Source organism: Podarcis liolepis (genome assembly GCF_965112155.1).
Source record: "Podarcis liolepis genome assembly, chromosome: Z".
Lineage (NCBI taxonomy): Eukaryota > Metazoa > Chordata > Lepidosauria > Squamata > Lacertidae > Podarcis > Podarcis liolepis.
This window is the reverse complement of record NC_139570.1, coordinates 31,405,567-31,425,889: the sequence shown is the minus strand read 5'-3', so window position 1 is coordinate 31,425,889 and position 20,323 is coordinate 31,405,567.

The following is a 20,323-nucleotide window of genomic DNA, read 5'->3' as shown; positions in this document are numbered from 1 at the left end:
ACATGTTTTGGAACAATAAGTTTAATGATCATATTCAATTTTATGCTGCTAACAACCCGTTTTAACATTATATGATTTTATTTCTTGATGCTTTTATCTCTGGTTTACTTCATTTACCAATAGAATAACGTTTTTTAAAAAACCTGTGAGTACAAGGGTGTTCTGGAGAAAGGGGCAGATTCTTTGGCTAATGGGATCCACAGGGAGATGAACGAGAATGCAGACTGCGGTTGTCCGGTGGTGAAAACTGCTGGGTTCCTCTCCCTTCTTCCCTCCCCGCTCTCCACCCCCGGCAAACCAGAAAAAAAAAATCATAATAATTCAGGCATGTTAGTGTGGAATGGTGTGAAAGACGGCTGAAGAATAAACGGAATTAGCTTTTCCGAGGCTGTTAAGCGCCTGATGAGTGATGTCAGGGGCCACAAGGTTGCCCTCCGAGGGCCACAGGTCATAGCCATGTTACATTGCCCTGATGACAAGCAGAGTCTGGCGAGCCTGACAGCTTTGGAGCTCACCACGGCCATCAATTCCAATTCATTGCAATTTTGCCTCTTGTGTCATTAGCTGGGTGAGAAAAATCTGCAGAAATATTGTAAGCCCAAATGTCCCAGCAGCTAGGCCCTCCACCCTGCCGCCGCCACACACCCCCCCTCGCCGCCCGATGGGGGAGGAAAGAACCAGGGGAGGAAAGTGGTTTTAATTTTTTTAAAGGAGCCTGGTCTCTTTGGAGAATGTGCCTGGAATCCTTTAGTAACCCAATACGGTGCCAGGATGCCTTTTCTGTGGCTGGGATTCTGCTCAGTGAAGAGGGAACATATGGGGAAAATATCGATGACTCCAAGAGAGGCAAATACACACACAATGACATTTGATTCTGATTGACTGTATTTCAGCACCAATTTCCATTCAAACGAATCCCAAAGTAGCCTCCAAATAATAAATAACAACAACAAAATAGAAAACCTCACATACAACATAAGTCATATAATATAATTTACAAGTCATCATAATACAGTTACAATCCATAAAATACAAACAGGAACTTTAAAAAACAAGCTGAAGTTTGGGATTGGGATTGGTTCAAAGATTATCATTAGACTGATTGATGGGTTGCATTTATACTCTACCTTTTTCTCCAATGAGCTCAAGGTTGTGGCTCTCTCCCTCCTCATTTAATTGCCACAACAACCCTGTGAGGCAGGTTAGGCTGAGAGGCAGTGACCATTCCTAGGTCACCCAACATAGGTGCCAAGTATAGGGGGCCTTGGGGGTGCTCATCATCCACACTGCGGGCTCCGCTGCAATGTCTGGTTTCTACTGAAAGTTGTGTCGGAGGCCCCACATGACCTCCAAGGCGACACTGGAGACCCTGCCAGGCCTCCAGCACAACTTCCAGTTTGTACCAGAAGTCGTGTTGGAGGTTGCATGATATCTCCAAGGCCCCGCAAGACCTCAGAGATCATGTCGAAAGCCCTGCCAGGTCTTATGACATGACTTGCAGTACAAACCGGAAGTTGTGTCAGAGGTCTCACGAAGCCTCGGAGATCACACTGACCTCAGAAACACCACTGCAGCATGCTGACTGATGTGACGTCATGATGTCATGACGTCACATCACGTTATGTCACAGGTGCCATTGGGCACCCATAACCTGGGATCGAAGTTGGCCGCCCTGTCACCCAGTGAAATTTCATGGCTGAGTGGGGATTCAAGCCCTAGTCTTTCGCAGGTCCTAGCTTAACACTATAAACATTGCACCACACTGCCTCTTGATATGTATTCTTTTGTAATAACTTAGGTGAATCGTAGTTACTACAGATTTTGCTCAATCCATTCAGATTTGGTAAAAGATTTCCACACACCCCCAATTTTTACCTTAGCAGCAATTGTAACACCATTTCTCAACCAAGAAATAACTCTTATTGAAATTGACATGATCCAAAAAAAGCTTCATTTTCCTGAATTTTCATACACACATGTATACACTACTTATGTATAGGAATATACACACATACATCCCCCCTCATCATTTATTCAATTAGAGTCTCCATTTCTGCTACACTGCCTGTAACACGAAGCCTCCCACGGGATTCACACTGAGGTGCTTTCTTCACCATCCAAAGATGTATTTAATGTCAGTTCCCCCTTTCATCTGCAATTTTCTCCCTGGTTTCTCCAGAGGACGTACCAAATGAAGACGTCAAGTATGTGTTGGAGGAAGGAGGACAGCTTGATGAGGTCACGTCACTGCTAGAGAAGTCTTGTCATCCCAGAGACCACCCTTTGCCATTCAGGGTCTCTCTCTATAATAACATCCATTTTGTGGGATGGGTTTTAATAGGTAGGAAAGGATATGTTAATTGCAATTTATTCCTCCAAGCACCCATGCATTTAGGTTGAATAGAGTTCCAAAAACCCACCCTTCATAGCCAAATTCAAAGCATAGGAATTAGGCTGTGAAAACTTGTTTGGAGCAAGCCCAGCTATGAAGTAAGCTCGATTCCCCCTTCTTACCCCGCTTTACAAAGAATTACAAAGTACTATGCAGAGGTGTAGGAAGGGGTATGTAGTGGGTGCCATCTCTGAGGGGGGTGACAAAATCCCCCTTGGGCGGGGATCGCTGCAGATCGTCGACCCAATCTCTTCCCTGGGAAGGGATCATTGCGCTGATTTCCCCACTGGGCAGGGATCGCCATGCCAATCTCCCCACTGGGCAGGGATCGCCATGCCAATCTCCCCACTGGGCAGCCCGCTCTGCCCAGCACCGCCCCGCCCTGCCCCACCCTGTGGGTGGCCCACTCCTGGGTGCACGGCATGTTCTCTGCTCTGGGTGCTCCAGTGGCTAGCTACACTGCTAGTCCTCTGTCCTCTCAAGGATAGGAGGGGAAATGAGACCACACAGAGCCCTCTCTACCAATTGTATTTCTATGGTCAGAGGATTTGCCTATCAGCAGTACAGCTTTGTGGATTTAACCCCTTTTCATGCCAACTAGCAAGAATATACAGTTTAGCTGCTAGTTCCCCACATGTTTCATTCCCATTTCTAGTGGGGACTTCCTCCCCCCCCCATCTGTGTCCAAGTTCTAGCCTCTTGCTTGCAGTGGCATTCTTGGTAGAGGGCAGAATTGGGAGGCGTGCCCAGGTGTCATCTAGTCCAACCCCCTGCCATGCAGGAATCACAGCTAAAGTAACCCTGACAGATTAGACACATTCATGGAGGAGAGGACTATCCAAGGCTCCTCGCCATGATGGTTATACTATGCTGTCAGGCATTCTTTATCAGTGATTCCTGTACGGCAGGGCATTGAACTAGATAACATATGGACATCCCTCACAACTCTACAGTTCTATAATTTTACTCGCTTAGGGAAACTTTGGCCTTTTATTTAGACCCTAAAGCATTAAAAACTAAGCAACAGCAACAAAATAATTACCTAATGGTGCAGGGGGTAAGCAGAAATAGTAAATATTTAGCATTTGGGTGCAGAAGGAATTTTGTGTTCCTGACCCTTTCTGAAATCCAAAACGTTACCACGTTGCAGATTCCTGGCTTCAAGTCAGCCTGCTTTCACACTCCAGTTTTAATAAGGAGCAACGCAACAACCTGCATTCAAAGGCAGTCAAAGAGCACTGCAATCTCTTTTAAGACCAGGGCATTGCCTCTAAATATCAGTAGTAAAATTCCCTGAGGTGGAGGGGGTGGGGAAATGTACATCTCTATTTGAGAATTTCTTCTTCCTCTTTTTCTTCTGCTTCTCCTCATAGAAATGTAGATTTGGAAGGTCATCTAGTGTAACTCCCCACAATACAGGAATCCCATCTAACACATCCCTGACATGGCCACTCGACCTCTGCCTAGAAACCTCCAGTGAAGGAGAGTCATCTTCTGAGGGAGTCCTTTCCACTTTCAAACAGCTCTTACCATCAGAAAGTTCCTCCTGATGTTTAGTTGGAATCTGCTTTCCTATCATTTGAAGCCATTGGTTTGAGCCCTCCTATCCCAGAGCATACATATTATATGAATTTCCCCCCACTCTGTCACTTGTCACACCCAGGGGAGGAAGTCCTCTGCTTCTTCTTTCCTTTTCTTCCTCAGCTTTCAAAAAATAAAATAAAAAATAAATAAATCACCCCACACCCCATTGTATCCTGCAGGAAAACTTTTTCATTCTGGATTCTAAAGTGACCAACAGTTCCAAGGAGATCCTTAAGCTGACAGTATTTCTTTTTTAAAAAAGAAGAACCTTGTGGAACCTTGTGCATTCATATGAATACATAATTTACATGTTCAATGTATTTACTGCTCTCAATAATTCTCTCCTGGCTGCTTCAGGTTTTGACATAAATGATTTTTCTAGAATATTTTTTCCCTACTGGTGGCAAGCAATAACGTAATTATGTAATTACTGTAGCAATAAATTGTTACTTCCATAAGTGGATTGCACTGCTTAAATCTAGCAAGCAGGGTGGGGTGCGTGTATATATTCAAAAAAGGAAATAAAGTTTTACCAAATTGCATCGAGGTGACCTTTTTTGCTACAACATCTTGCCAGTTTTAATTTATGTGATAACTTAAAATCATAGAAATGTAGAATTGGAAGGTGCACCGAAGAGTCATCTAGTCCAACGTCCTGCAATGCAGCAATTACAGCTGAAGAATCCCTGACAGATGGCAATCCAACCTGTTTAAAATCCTCCAATGAATCACAGTATCATGGTGTTGGAAGGCACCCCCTCAAGGGTCATCTAGTCCAGCCCCCTGAAATGCTAAAGGAATTTCAGCTAAAGAATCCGTGACAGATGGCCATCCAACCTCTGCGCAAAAACCTTCAGTGAAGGAGAGTCACCAACCTGGGGGTTAAAGGAAACACTCCTGAGCCAGGAATTTAAACTTGGTTGGTGGGTGCCCAGCTTGTGCTTTTGTAAAAAGCTTTTAAAGGGCTATCCGCTCCAAAAAAATAATATAATTTAAAATCCCAGCTCCTGAATTGTCCCTTAGCTCCGTAGCCCATTCCTGACCATGCAGACACCCCCCCCCCCCCGTGTTTGAGGAGATAATCGCTTGGGGAAATTGCCACATAATTACCTCTCCGCCAAACCTAGCTGGCAATCTTCACATCCAGTCATTAACTTCAAGACAGGCAGACAGGCAATTATACGTGAATAAATGACTGGGGAATAAATCCTGGTGACTCCAATTCTGTCTCAAATGGTGCAGCAAGGCTGTGTTTGGTAGAGTCAAGTTCATCATGGAAACGCAAGGAGCAGCATCCTCTAGGCACTGACTCCACCCCCCTCTCAGGAGAAGCAGGTCCTCCAGGTTGTTCTGCATCGCATCGCTCTATTACCTGGGAAAACGTGGCAGCCCAATCCTGAGCTGTTATTTATACATTGCAGGCGGTTGCACTAGCTGACATTTGGATCCCTGTGATGATGCTGAATGATGCTGAACTAGAGGAACCATTGGCTTGATCAAGCAGGCTCCACTAATGTTCTTATAAAAGGAATGCGGGTGGCGTTTTGGTCTAAACAACTGAGCCTCTTGGGCTTGCCAATTGGAAAGTTGGAGTGAGCTCTTGTTGCTCTGTCCCAGCTCCTGCCAACCTAGCATTTTGAAAGCACACCAGTGCAAATAGGTACCGCTGTGGCGGAAAGGTAAATGGTGTTTCCATATGCTCTGGTTTCCGTCACGGTGTTCCGTTGTGCCAGAAGCAGTTAAGTCATGCTGGCCACATGACCCAGAAAGCTGTCTGTGGACAAACACCGGCTCCCTCGGCCTGACAGCGAGATGAGCACCGCAATCCCATAGTTGCCTTTGACTGGACTTAACCGTCCAGGGGTCCTTTACCTTTTACCTAATGTTCTTATAATTCATAGAGGATAGGGCTATATGAGATGAGCCCCTTTGGCCTTATTGAGAAAGCTCTTATTATGTCCTTATGCTCTAGAAGGCATGGACTTTTGCCCTGAGAGCTCCACTGGGTATTTTTTTTTTTTTTGCCATTCTTGTGTTTTCTACCAAGAAGGGTCATGATCTTGTTGTGACCTCACCTGCATCCTTCTCTGCCTGTAGCCCAGCACAAGTAGTGGACTCCTCGACCTAGCTGGGAACAGCAGAGGCTGGAATTTGTGGGAATGATTAGGAAGGTAGCCGAGGATATTTTGTTTTGCTATTATCCCTCCTCACTCATGCTAGTGAGCAAACAGCAGAGCACATTCCCTTTGAAACTTATTGGAAGCAAGTTGATGAATCACTGGAGTCTTTTAATTAAAGTCACCAATGGCTTGTCCAGGCTGGATTCTTCCTGGTAAATTTTCCCTTTACAGTGGTGCCTCGCAAGATGAAAAGAATCCGTTCTGTGATTCGTCTAGCGGTTTTTTCGTCTTGCGAAGCAAGCCCATTGACGGATTAGCGGATTAGCGCTATTAGTGCTATTAGCGGCTTTTAGCGGCTTATCTGCTGATCGGATCAGCTGATAAGCGGCTTAGCGGCTTAGAAAAAGGGGGGGAAGGGAAAAAACCCCGCAGGAACTCGCAAGACATTTTCGTCTTGCGAAGCAAGCCCATAGGAGATTCGTTTTGCGAAGCACCTCCAAAACGGAAAACTCTTTCATCTAGCGAGTTTTCCGTCTTGCGAGGCATTCGTCTTGCGGGGCACCACTGTATTTCCCTCTAAAATAAGAATCACACAGCACAGTCTTCTTGAAAATAACAATAAAGTTTTACTTACATTCAGTTCACAGCAGTAATCTGAAGGCAGTCTTTATCTTGTGGTTACAGTTACATTTGTAGAGAAAAGAAGTCTGAGCTAAATCTCAGACTTGCTCGTTGTGGCCTCCATCTTCTGTAAAGGATGGGCCAAGTGCTGGCTAAGAGCCAGGAGCTGTAGAAATCCAGAAAAGGAAGTCCAAAAGAGACAGCCCAACAGAGGAAGATGGCTGCATGGCTAACCCTTTTACTTGGTCAGCTATGGCCATCCCCATCTACCTAGTCACATACAGGGGGGAGAAGGCTCCACAGCAGGTATGACAAGAAGTCTTCCTCTCTGTCTGGAGCCACATCCCCCTGTGTGGCAACAGGAAAGTGTTGTACTTGACTGCTCTAGCAATACATCCCACAGAATTTGCCACACCACTCAGATGCTGAAACCTTGGCAAGCTTCTCTTGTTGTGCACCTGAACATCTCTTTGGAGAACACTACAGGGCTGTGCAGTCCTGGTTGCTTCACGCCAAAAGGATACTGTAGAGTTCGAAAAGATGCAGAAAAGGGCAACTGAAGAAAGGTGAAGAAAGTTTGAAGCATTTGAGATTTTTAGTTTAAAGGCGAGTAAGAGGCAACATCATGGAAGTATAAAATGATACACAGAATGGAGAAAGGTACAGAAGAGTTTTTCTCCCTTTCTCATAACATTAGAACTCAAGCCCAGACTACCGGGGAGGCAAGGTGAGGCACCTGTCCCAGAGGCAGCAACCACCTTGCCTCAGCTGTCTGCCTTGCAGCTTCCACCACCAGCAGAGAAGCAGCCTCAAGAAGTGCAGTAGTTTCTGGCCATAACTTGCTGAAATCTCACAAGATCTCAATGAAATTGAATGTTGAAAAATTCGAGGCAGATAAAAGGAAGCCCTTCTTCATGCAATGTAGAGTTCCCCTCCATAGGAAGCAATGATGGCCACCAATTTGGATGGCTTTCAAAGATGACTGGAGAAATTAATGGAGTAGACTAAGGCTATAGATGGTTACTAGCCCTCATGGCTATGCTTTGACTCCATGGTCAGTGGCAGCAATGCTTCTGATTACCAGGATCTGAGAGGGCTCTTGTGCTCAGATCCTGCTTGCTGGTTTCCTACAGGCATCTGGCTGGCAACTGTCAGAATAGGATGCTGGATGGGCCACAGGCCTGATCCAGCAGGACTCTTCTGATGTTCTTATGACATGTCTCCCATACACAAAACTCCTGGAGCTGCAGAGCTACATACTTCCCCACTAAACTTACACACATTTGTATGTGTATGCATGTGTGCACAATGTTTTATGGCTCACCTGCATGCAAGGCTTCACACACCCAAGCTTTAAACCTACTGAGAAAAGAGGGGAAGGAAAGGATGGAGAGAGAGAGAGTTCAGCCAAGAAAAAATAAAATCCTCTGGAATTGCAGGAGTCTGGTGCCAAATGTGTTAAGTGCTCCACTGAGCCCAAACAGCAAACCAGGTGCCATAGGATGGGAGAGAGCAGGGAGAGACGACTGGTGAATGACCAGGAGCAGGACCTTGAGGTCATAGCAGATAGTTAAGAAGTGAAGAGTAGACCCAGTGTGTGGCAGTTGTGAATAAAGGCAAACTCCATGCTAGGGGCCATTAAGAAAAGAATTCAGAAAAAAAACTGCCCATATACAAATCAATGGTGCGACCACAATTGGAAAACTCTGTACAGTTCTTTTTTTAAAAAAAAAATAATGATATTTATTGGGAATTTAAAGTTACAAAAAAAAGAGAAGAAGGAAAAGCACAGAAAAAAAGAGATTAAACAATACAAATCAATAAAAAGAAAATAAAAAGTACCAAACATACAATACACCAAAATCAAAAACAAGAACAAAAAAATAAATTTAAAAACAAATCCAATATTCCCATACCCTTATCTTCATTAACTTGTTTCCTCGACCTCCTCACACCTCCCTTTTTTGTATTCTAATTATTAATTATCTCAGCAAATTCTTTCCATCTTTCACTGTATTCTGTCCTTTAGTTGTCTTAATTTATTTTAGCCTTATCTTACCATAAAAAACCCTAGAACATAAAAACATAAAAAGTTATGTATAAATAACTCCTTATAACATTTCTACTAAAGCCTAATAGTTTCATTCCAAGAATTCCTAACAGTCGTTAATTTTGCAATATTTCTCTAAATGAATTTTTAAACTTTCTGCCAATCTTCATCCACCGTCTCTTCTTCCCGGTCTCGGGTTCTGTCAGTCCTTTCTATCTGTTCCATCTAGTCCATCAACCTGGTGATCTTATGTCCGAGGCTCTTAACTCTTTTCCATGTCCCTTTTGCAGATCTTCTTCATAATTGTACCTGCACTTTACTTTGTCTTCTGCTGGTCTTGTTCTTAATTTCCTTCCTTTGTCTCTGAGGAGTAGATCTCGGGGGAACAACCTAAGAGTGTCTTTATCCCTTCTCGGCCGGTCAGCCCGTTCTCCATGGTTAGCACTAAAATCCAAAAAATATTCCAAAACATACTTCAATGCCCCTCCAAAGTTGAGTGCCTCGACCACTCCAATCTCCTCCTGGCCCAAAACCAAATCCCAAAGGTCAGAGCATCCCTGCATAGGAGGATCTGACCAACTTGCCATCTCCAGTCCCGACAGGACTCTGTCTCTCCAAGTCTGCCTCACTCCAGATTCAGTCCTCAGAAACGACAGCTTATGCTCCTGCAGGGCCACATCTCTCTCAACTTGTATTACTTGAGGTTCAACAACAACCTCCTCCTTTGCCTTCTCCGCAACTTGCCCTGTCAGGGCAGATTCCTGGGTCAGTTGTTGAGCAGGTTCTATATCAGTGGTCACTGTTTGACCAAAATTATCAATTGCAGTAGTCATCAAATCCATCTTCACATGAAGCTGCTCCAACAAAGCACTTGTCCTGCACAAAGCAGACACTAAGGTTTCCTGTGTCAACATTCTTATCCAAGGTCAGAGCCTGTTTCTCACACTCTCTAATCTCTACAGCTGTAGAGTTCCCCAGGTCCACTCCAACAACAGTTCAAAAGCTCCCTCTAGAGGAAACAATTTCTATTTGTATCCATCCTTTTACAAGCAGATCCAGCAACAAAATTGCTTTCGTTTTTCAAATCTTTGTTCCTTTTTAGTGCAAAAGGAAACATTGGAGTCAATATGTTTCTCTTATTTAACTATCTGTCAACATGCGTTATTATTCAAGTCAATGAACTTTCCCCAAACGTCTATCTTTGACAGCCCGTTCCCAGGTTCAAGACGATAGAAATTTATCTTTCTTTACTCCCTCTCCTGCAGGCTTGAACAATTTAAGATTTCCCCCCTCTTCTCCTGCTTCCAAGGGGGGTTTGTAGTTTTAACCTATGGAAATTTAGTCCTTTACAGATGACTTTCCAGACTTTAGCTTGCGATGTCTTTGCTTCAGCTGTTTACAAAAGTGGAAGGCGGACTTCCTGTTTAGACCTTCCCGCTCCGGTGCCAAATTACGAAATTTAGTAATCCAATTTTCCGTTCTACTCAAGGGTACTTGTTTAGAGTCCAATGGTCCACAGGAAAAAAGTCAGCGCTCTCCGACAACAGCAATGCGGCTTCACTCCGTGAAAAGAGCAATCAATTCAAAGCACCGCGCCGCTCACCCCACGTCGCTCCGGATCCCCGTAGCTGGGTTTCCCCGCGAGTAGGGGAGGCGCTAAAGGTGCCAGCCGAATCCCAGGTCCACAGGCTTCTCCCGCCTGTGGCTTTTGATGGGTCTCCGCCTCGCCGTGGCAGTCCAGACCCTGATTTTCCTCCAGATCAGAGGAAGCCCGCCATTGCCGGTGGCGCTAACCCGGAAGTCCGGAAAACTCTGTACAGTTCTGCTCACCCAACTCCAAAACAATATTGTAGAGTTGGAAAAGGTTCAGAAAAGGGTAACCAAAATGACTGCAGGGATGGAGTGACTCACGTATAAAGAAAGGTTGCACTGTTTGGGGCTATTTAGTTTAGAGAAAAGACACGCAAGAGGCAACGTGATAGAAGTTTATAAAATTAGGCATGGCATGGAGGAAGTGGAGAGAGAAAAGTTTTCCTTCCTCTCTCGTAACACTAGAACTCATGGGCATCCCATGAAACAGAGTGATGGAAGATTCAGGACAGACAAAAGGATGTCTTTCTACATGCAGAAAGTACTTCTACAAGCAATCCTATGCTCAGACTGTATATATGTGCAAATATAACTGTATATCCTTAGGACACCACTGTTTCTGCGGACCAAACTCTGGAACCATGGAGTCTCCCACTGCTCAAATATCGAGGTGGCATGTAATATTCTTTCTGTTGGTCTTTTTTAAAAAAAGATTCAGATAAAATAAATAACTTATTTATGCTGTGCATAGTTAAACTATGGAACTTCCCACAGGAGGCAGTGATGGCCACCAACTTGGATGGCTTTAAAAAGAGGAATAGGCAAATTCATAGTGGAAAGGGCTATCAGTGGCTACTAGCCATGATGGCTATGTTCTGCCTCCACAGTTGAGGGATCAATGCATCTGGACACCAGTTGCTGGAAAATGATGAGTATGTATTGGGGATTAAATCAGAAAATTAAATCTTAAACCTCCTGTCCACATGTGTGGGATAAATATGAGAGAAAACAGGCTGTGAAGCCCCCCTTTTTAGCAGAGTAAAAGCACTTGTGCATGTTTGCAGCTTACTAGAAGCTAGGAATTAGACAATCACACCTTTTAAACCCTGTTTGTCCCTGTTGCTAAAAATAAACCACATGCTTTAGTAAAAATAAAAAGGTTTACTTACATTCAGTGCAGGCAGCTAGTGCTTTTAAGTAATATTCAGGTTAAAAATGCTTAGTTACAAAATACTTCTTGGTTACAAAATACAAAATTAGTTTCCAAAATGGAGTCTAGGCTATACGTAGAGCCCAGGCAGGTACTCTACTTCCCTGATTTGAAAGGAGAGAGGGAGCTCAGGTAGGAAAGAAGTACATGGGATTATCTCCTTTGTAAGAAATTCCTGCCAACGCATTAAGGAAGTGACCTCATTCAGTCCTTACTATATTGATTCAGGACCTCTATGAGTGTCAGCCCCTCATGTGCCTGTCTGGCAACCATGCATTTGTGAATTTGACTGGAAATCCCACAGAACCTACAGGAGGAGAAGGTGCTGTTGTGTTTGGATCACAGCTCAAGAGGCAGATGGATATCCAGCCGCTGCCGAAAATTGCCAATGAAGGAGAGTCTACAATTGAATCATAGAATCATAGAACTGTAGACTTGGGTGTCACCCCAGGGATCATGTAGTCCAACCCCCCCCCCCACAATGTAAGAATCACAGTTAATGAATCCCTGATGGATGGCTATCTGACCTCTGCTTTAAAATCTCTAACAAAGGAGAGTCTACCACCTTTTGAGGGAGTTCAAACCACTGCTGAACAGCTCTTACCTTATCTCTGAAGGGAGGGAATTTCCCAGTTCCCTGCAGGGCCTCCCTCAGTGAAAACAACCATCACTATCTCTTTGTGGTCTCAAAGTATTTTGTCTCTATACAGTAGTGGAGAGGGGGTGGGCAGAGTCTCCTAGGCATCTTTTTCTCCATTCTGTCCTCCTCTGTCAAGGTCAAGTTTTTTCCCAGGTGCCTGAGAGGGCTCTGAATTAGGACCATATTCATTTCTGCTGATTAATGTGCCTGAGCTTGGGGTCATTCCCTCCGCTGCTCTTAACATACACACACAAAAAACCCTTCACAGCTTTTGAGGGCCATCTCCATCAAAGCCGCCTGGCTCACTCCCCCGAAAACCACAGGGAAGATCAAAACCAGACGTCTTGAGGAAAACATGCTTGATACGGAGGCAGCTTCAGCCCCTCAAAAGGAGAGAGATCCGGGATAGGACTTGCTTAAAACTTTCTTTTCTGCTTGGGTCAGATCTCACACTGAGTGCTGGGTCCAGTTCTGGACAACACGGCTGAAGCTGGAAGGTGTGCATAGGACGACAGCCAAGATGACGAAGGCTCTGGAAACCAAGCCTTATGAGGAACGGTTGAGGGAGTTTGGTATGTTTAGCCTAGAGAAGAGGAGACTGAGAGGATATATGATTTTATTGTTGTTTAGTCGTTTAGTCGTGTCCAACTCTTCGTGACCCCATGGACCAGAGCACACCAGGCACTCCTGTCTTCCACTGCCTCCCCCCTTCATGGATCACTGCCTTGCCGTGGCGAAGGGGCTTGAATAACTCAGAGAAGCTATGAGCTATGCCGTGCAGGGCCACCCAAGATGGACAGGTCATAGTGGAGAGTTTTGACCAAACGTGATCCACCTGGAGCAGGAACCGGCAAGCCACTCCAATATCCCTGCCAAGAAAACTCCATGGACAAAGGCAACAGGATATATGATAGCCATCTTCAAATATCTGAAGGGCTATCCCATGGAAGATGGAGAAAGCTTGTCTTCTGCTGCTCCAGAAGGAAGGACCCGAACATTAGGAAGGACTTTCTAATGGAGAGAGCCATTCAACAGTGGAACAAACTCCCTCAGAAGGTGGGGGAAATCTTCTTCACTGGACGTTTCTAAGCAGAGGTCAGATGGCTCTCTGCCAGGGATTCCTTTAGCTGTGATTCCTGCATTGCAGGGGGTTGGACTAGATGGCCCTTGGGGGTACCTTCCAACTTGACAATTCGACGTCTGAATGCAGCCATCATTGGCTAGAGCATTGTGAGTGAAGAGCTGGAAAGGGAAATGGATGGTAGATTGACAGAACCATGTAGAGAGAGGGGAGGGAGCGGCTTTGCACACCTCCTCACAATCCTGCTGTCTCCCCCAAGGTGCCCTCAGCCCTCAGCTTCACATCATAACTCACATCAGTGCTGGAATTCACACCGCAGATTGCAAAGGGAGAGCCCAAGCCTGACCCAGGAGTCTGAGGGGGCTGAGTATTCATGAGGTGTTTCTCCACACCTGGAGAGATGGTAATTGAAACAAGGTGCCCTCCCCTTTAAGCCTTTCCTGCCCATGGTGTGCATTTCATTAACCCCTTTTCATGCAGGACAGCCAAGAAACATTTCACAGAGAAGTGACAGGGCCCACTTATTTGAGTCTGGGTCAATCCCCAGGCCCCCATGCTTAGAAGAACATAAAAAGATCCCTGCTGGATCAGGACAGTGGCCCATCGAGTCCAGAATCATATTGTCACAGTGGCCAGTGAGATGCCCCAATAGGAAACCTTCAAGCAGGATTTGAGCTCAAGAGCACTCCCCCCTCCTGTGGTTTCTAGCAGCTGGTAATCAGAAGTATTACTGTCATAAATGCATAAGAACTGCCATTCAGAAGCACTGCTGCCTCCAGCTGTGGAGGCAGAGCATAGCTATTATGAACAATAGCCCGCTGTGAACAATTTGCTCAGCACATCACTGACAAAATTGCTTGGATCCATTCTGACTTGGACTTTAGAGTTGATACAGGTCCGGTAAATGGAACTTTGGTCCCTGCTTGTCCAGTGCTAATGGATATTTTGAGGGTGAACAAATTGAAACTCAATCCAGACAGGACAGAGGTGCTCTCGGTCAGTCAGAAGGCAGAACAGGGAAGAGGGGTTCAGCTTGTCCTGGATGGGGTCACACTTCCCCTGAAGATGCAGGCTTGCACTTTGGGTGTGCTCCAGGACTCAGCCCTGAGCATGGCTGCTCAGGTCTCCGGGATGGACAGGAGTGCATTTGCACTAGTGCACCAGCTGCACCCAATCCTGGAGAAGTCTGATTTGGCCACAGTGACACATATCATAGTTACATCCTGGGCTTTTTTTCAGCCAGAACTCACAGGAACTCAGTTCCAGCACCTCTCAGGCAGATATCATTGCCATTTTAAGGGAGGCATTCATGATAAATTCTGACACCTCTTTTTCTAGGTAAAAAGCACTGGTTACATCCCTTCTGGACTACTGTAACAAGCTCTACATGGGGCTGCCTTTGAAAAGTGTTCAGACACTCAAACTGGCTCAAAGAGCTGCAGTCAGACTGTTGACTTTGGCTGGGAGCAGATGACTCTCTTGTGTAGCAGCTCCAGTGGCTACCAGTCTGTTTCCAGGAACAATTCAAAGGGCTGGTTATGACCTAAAACACTAAATGCTTAGGTCCAAGATATCTGAAAGATTGTATTCCTTCATACAAACCTGCCTGGGCTGTGAGATCTTATGGGGAGGCTGTTCTCTTGGTCACGTCACTCTCCCAGACATGCTTGGTGTGGCGCAGGAGAGGGCCTTCTCAGTGGTGGCTCCTCTCAGATAGCTTAGGAACTCCCTCCCTATTGAAGCCAGACTGGCTCCCTCCTTGCTCTCCTTCTGCCAGCAGGTGAAAACCTTCTTGTTCCAACAGGCTTGTGGGAACTGACTGCTTTCAAGGAAAGGACTGGTGCTGTGCTGTTTTTAATTGTGATTTTCGGTATGTTTTTAATAGTTAGAGCATTGTTTAACTTGGGTTAGAGCATTGTTTGAAGGGTTTGGTGGGGTCTTTTGTTGCTGTTATTGGTAATAATTTTTTGTTTTAGATATTATTATGATTTATTATTTATGAAGAAATTGTTCCACTTGTGTACTCTCTGATACGCTTTCTTTATTGTTTATGACTCCTTTTCTTATATTTGTAATTATATAAATATGTTCGTGCTGTAAGCTGCTTGAGCATGCTGTGAACTATATGGAAAAGCAGCATACAAATAAAATGATGGTGAAGATAGATAATTCATAGCAATGTTTAATAAAAATAAAAATATCAACAAATGATAACATGTACTGTTTCTTGCGTTTTCCCCTCGGGTGCTCAAACAGCTTCATTTAATTATTGCAACAGTCCTCACAACAGCATTATGAAGTAGGCTGCTTATTATTACCCCATGTTCATGGCACCTTTTGCCAAGAAAGAAAAGGCAGTGGCAGACCTTGCTGTCTCAAATTCCAGTGGAGCCCTGTGCAATGCCAATTGTGCCAAGCCGACCCGCTCTCACCTTCTGTTGGACTTCTTAGTTGTGGTGCCTGCTCACCTCCCGGTGTGACCAGACCAGTCACATTCCCCTAGATCGACCTTTGGATAGGGTGGGCACACTTCCCTGGATTTCTGAAGTTTAGGAATCAATATACAATGTGTTTTTTAAGCAGAGGTTGGACCTGTCAGGACTTGTTTAGCAGTGATTCCTGCATTTCAGGGCCAGATCCCAGAGACGGAGGAGGTGATCTGAAAACTCCCCCCCCCAAAAAAAAATGTTTAGCAACCTGTAATGCTCGTTCACATATGGGTGTTTTTTTCTGCCACCAATGTCTGCTAGGTTAGGGTCAGTTTTAAAGCATTACTCTGGAGCCAAGAGTTAGCCATAAGTGGTCAAGGCCCTGGCTTGGGGGACGGGAATGCTGGAAGAAGCAAATGCCTCCATGGTTGTCACCATCCATCATTGAAACTCTCTACTAAGGATAAGGCTAAGGAAGGGCAGTAATTGGAAGAATGAGGAGTGACAGAGGGAGGGAAGAGGCAGCCTTTGGAGGATCAGTGCTTGGAAGGATGCCCAGATATCAGCTCTAATCTGTGCCTCTTTTGTTGGACTTAAAGAGAGCCTTAAAATGGATCCAGTCGCAGCTGACAGGCCCCATATGGATCCCTGCTGGAAACCTCTGCAGCTCAGAATCAAATGTGTCTGGGAGCATGTGAAGGGGCTTCAGATGGGCAATGTGAAAAACCTCTCCCCTTCACTCCCTCTCTTACACACACACACAGAGGCACTTGCAAACATTAATCCAATTATAGATGTGGTGTGTTACTTTTTGGCCAAGAGACTGTGTGTCTCTGCAGAACACCATCCTGGTTAATTAGAGATAGAACTGAAGAGTTGGAAGGGACCCAAAGGGTTATCTAGTCCAACTCCCTGCAGTGCTGGACTCCCAGATAAAGCATCTCTGATAGATCGCCATCCAACTTCCATTTAAAACCTCCAAGGAAGGAGAGTCCAACAACTTCTGAGGATGTCCATTCAACCATCAAACAGGTCTTATCATCAAAAAGTTCTTCCTGTTGTTCAATCTGAATCTCCTTTCGGAGATTCTCCCCTCTGGAACAGCAGAAAACAATTAGGAGGCATCTTCCATGGGACAGCCCTCCAGCTATCATATCACCTCAGTTTCCTTTTGTCCAGGCTAATCACACCCAGCTCCCTCAACCATTCCTCATAAGGCTTGGCTTCCAGAACTTTGATCATCTTGGTTGTCCTCCTCTGCACATGATCAGCTTGTCAACATCCTTCTTAAACTGTGGTGCTCAGAAATGAACACAGTATTCCAGGTGTAGTGTGACCAAGGCACAAGACAGCGGTACTATTACTTCCCTTTATTCTCGACACTAGACTGCAGTTGATACAGCCTAGAATAGTATTTGCTTTTTTTGCTACTGCATCACACTGCTGACTCCTGTTAAGCTACTAAGACCACTAGGCTCTTTCATGCGTCCTGCTGGCAAGCTCAGTGTCCCCATCCAATATTTGTCCATCTGGTTATTCCTGCCTAAGTAGAGAATCTTACATCTGTCCCTATTGTAAGCATTGAAGTCTTCAACAGTAGAAACCCATGTTGTAAGAGGTCACCTGCACTTTCACTTGGCCTGTATATCAATTGCATCACACCCCAACCAATTCCTCCAGGGTCTGAGAGCTTTCCAAGTCATTCCACAGCTGTGCCTTGTGAAAACCCGATCCCACCCACCAAATCAGATCTTATGGCAGGGGTGGACTTGGGTGATCTTTCATAAAATGGTGCCCTGTGCGAGGCCCAAATTTGCCCCCCCCCCGATCTTCTCAAATATGAATTGTATCAATTTTACACCCCCTCAGCTTGGCACCCTGTTTAGGGAAACAATCCATGCTGCCTTAAATCTGGTGCTGCTTACTGGAAACACGGAAAATCCGAAGAGGGGTTTTTGCTCAACTGAACTTCAATTAAGTGGTGGAGGAAAAGCTCTTGGATCCAGGGGAGTGAATTGGTCCCTGCTGCATCCAAAATATGTTTTATATGTTTTAAACTATTGTTGTACATTTTTCTTGATAATTTGATTGTTTTATTTTTTAGTAAACTGCTTTGAGAGGTTTTTTTGTTTTGTTCTGCTATTGCAAACAAGTGGTATATAAATTTTACGAAATAAATAGAAAAATAAAAGCAATATTATTTACAGGGATGTGTCACATAGTTGTTAGAGCATTAGACAAAGACCCAGAAGATCAGAGTTTTAATGTGCAGTCAGTCATGAAGCTCACTGGGTGACCTTGAGCTCAGTCACTTTCTCTCAGGGCTTGTTCACACTTCGCTTTGTCCCATGCCTAGAAAACCTGGGTCTGAGAGGTTTTCCACTTGACCCGTGATTTCTAGGTGTCCAAGAGTTTCCCCCACGCCTTGCTCCTTTCCCTGGGAAAATCCCAACTTTCCTGCTAAATCTGAGCAAATGTCAATATGGAGAAAACCTGAATGGCCATTCGCAGTGCTAAAGAACTGTTTCTCCAGGAGCCTAACCTACCTTGCAGGTATCTGAAGAAGTGTGCTTGCACACGAAAGCTCATACCAAGAACTAACTTAGTTGGTCTTTAAGGTGCTACTGGAAGGAATTTTTTTGTTCTACCTTGCAGGGTCATTGAGAACATAAAATGAAGAGGAGAACAAGCCACTGTGTGGCATTTAGGGGGTATGACTCCAGTCAAACAGGTTTTGCAGGTTCCCCTGCAAAGACCTCATGGAAAACACTCTCATTTGCCTCTGGCTTCAGAGGAGATTGTAGCTAAATGTTGGAGCTCAAGCTCCCAAATACTTCGTTGTTCCCTTTTCTTTATCTCAGATTTCTGGAGAAGAAAGAGAATACACTTCTTTGAGCCCCTGAAAGCAAACGGGTGTTTCTTTTCAAATCTCCCTAAGCTGCGTTGGAATGGAAGAACAAAAGGCATCTGACCTGTCTCCATAGCAACCCTCCGATTCCGAATCTTTGTCTCTCCCATGCATTCATCCTGTCTCCATACACACACACTTTCATATATATATATATAAAACCTGCATTCCTGTACCCGTGAAAATCTACGAAAGCAAATATATATATATATATATATATGCGCATGCATTTGGCTGCATACAGGTCACCAGCCAAAGTGAGCTCATGTTTATTCAGTGCTAGGTCAAGACTGCTGTTCCTTAGCATGTTAGCATGGTTTCGGATTTGTAGTCAGCCCATTTCAGGGGGAAGGAAAGGGCAACTGCTCCTGGCTCAGAGAGTCTTCACCGACACAGGGAGCGTGTCTCTCTGTGCCATTGGACAAGCTGGCCTCTGTTTTAGAGGGTGGCTGTCAACTCTTTGAAATGCAGCCTCAGAGGGACACACACAATGGCAGTAAGAACAGCTTTGAATCATAGAAGTGGAAGGTACCCCCAATGGTTATCTAGTCCAGGCACAGGAAAACTCCAGCCCTCCAGATGTTTGGGATTACAATTCCCATCATCCCTGACCGCTGGTCCTGTTAGCTAGGGATGATGGGAATTGTAGTCCCAAACATCTGGAGGCCGGAGTTTGCCTATGCCTGATCTAGTCCTTTCCCTGCAATGAAACCAAAGAGTCATTTACAGGTAGGCATCCAATCTATGCTTAAAAAAAACAACAGGACTTCTGCTGCTGAATGAAATGCCACTATTGGTGCCTCTGTGCTGCTGTTCTGCTTATTTTCAGAACTTAAAACCATTAAATTGTAGATGTGGGAAGGATCCCAAGAGTCATGTAGCACAACACAATGCAATGCAGGAATCATAGCTGAGGGATCTGAAAGAGGACCACCCAACCTCTGCTTTAAAACCTCCAACAAAGGCGAGTCCACCAGCTTCTAGGGGAGTCCGTTCTACTGCCGAACAGCTCTTACCCTCAGAAACTTCTTTCTGGTATGTAGTCAGAATCTTCTTTCTTGTAACTTGAAGCCATGGGTCCTGCCCTCTGCGGCAGCAGAAAACAGGGTTGCTCCATCTCCCATGTGACAGCCCTTCTGATATTTGAAGGTGGCTCTCATACCACCTCTTTGTATCCTCTTTTCCATAACATTATTTTCTTTGAAATTCACTGATTCTACAATGGATGTCAAAAACAATTGACAATTAATGAGACTACAAAAAATAAGGAAGATGTTTGGGTCCCAGGCCCGCCTCTGGACCAATGGGTCCTGGGTATTTATACCAGCTCCCCACACCTAGCCTCCCAGCATCCCTGCACATGGTGAGGATAAAGGTGGAGGGACCTGCACCAGTTCTTTGCCTTCAGCTGGGAATATATTTCATTCTGGATGTCATGACAAAAACAACTCAGACCATCTCATTTTTCATCCTTTGCCCTTCAACCTTCCCTCCTCCATAGAAATTCCAAAATCAGCAGTTTTCCAAACCTCCCTGTGGGTCTTGTGGTGACACAGTGTATCCTCTCTGCTGAATTGCTGGGCAGACTTCCGTCACTCCTTGACTGGATATACATACCTTCTTCTGTTGAGCTGAAAGCATATGAGAGCAACAGGGAGAAGAATATGCCAAAGAGAGTTGGGGCCTGATTATCCACCA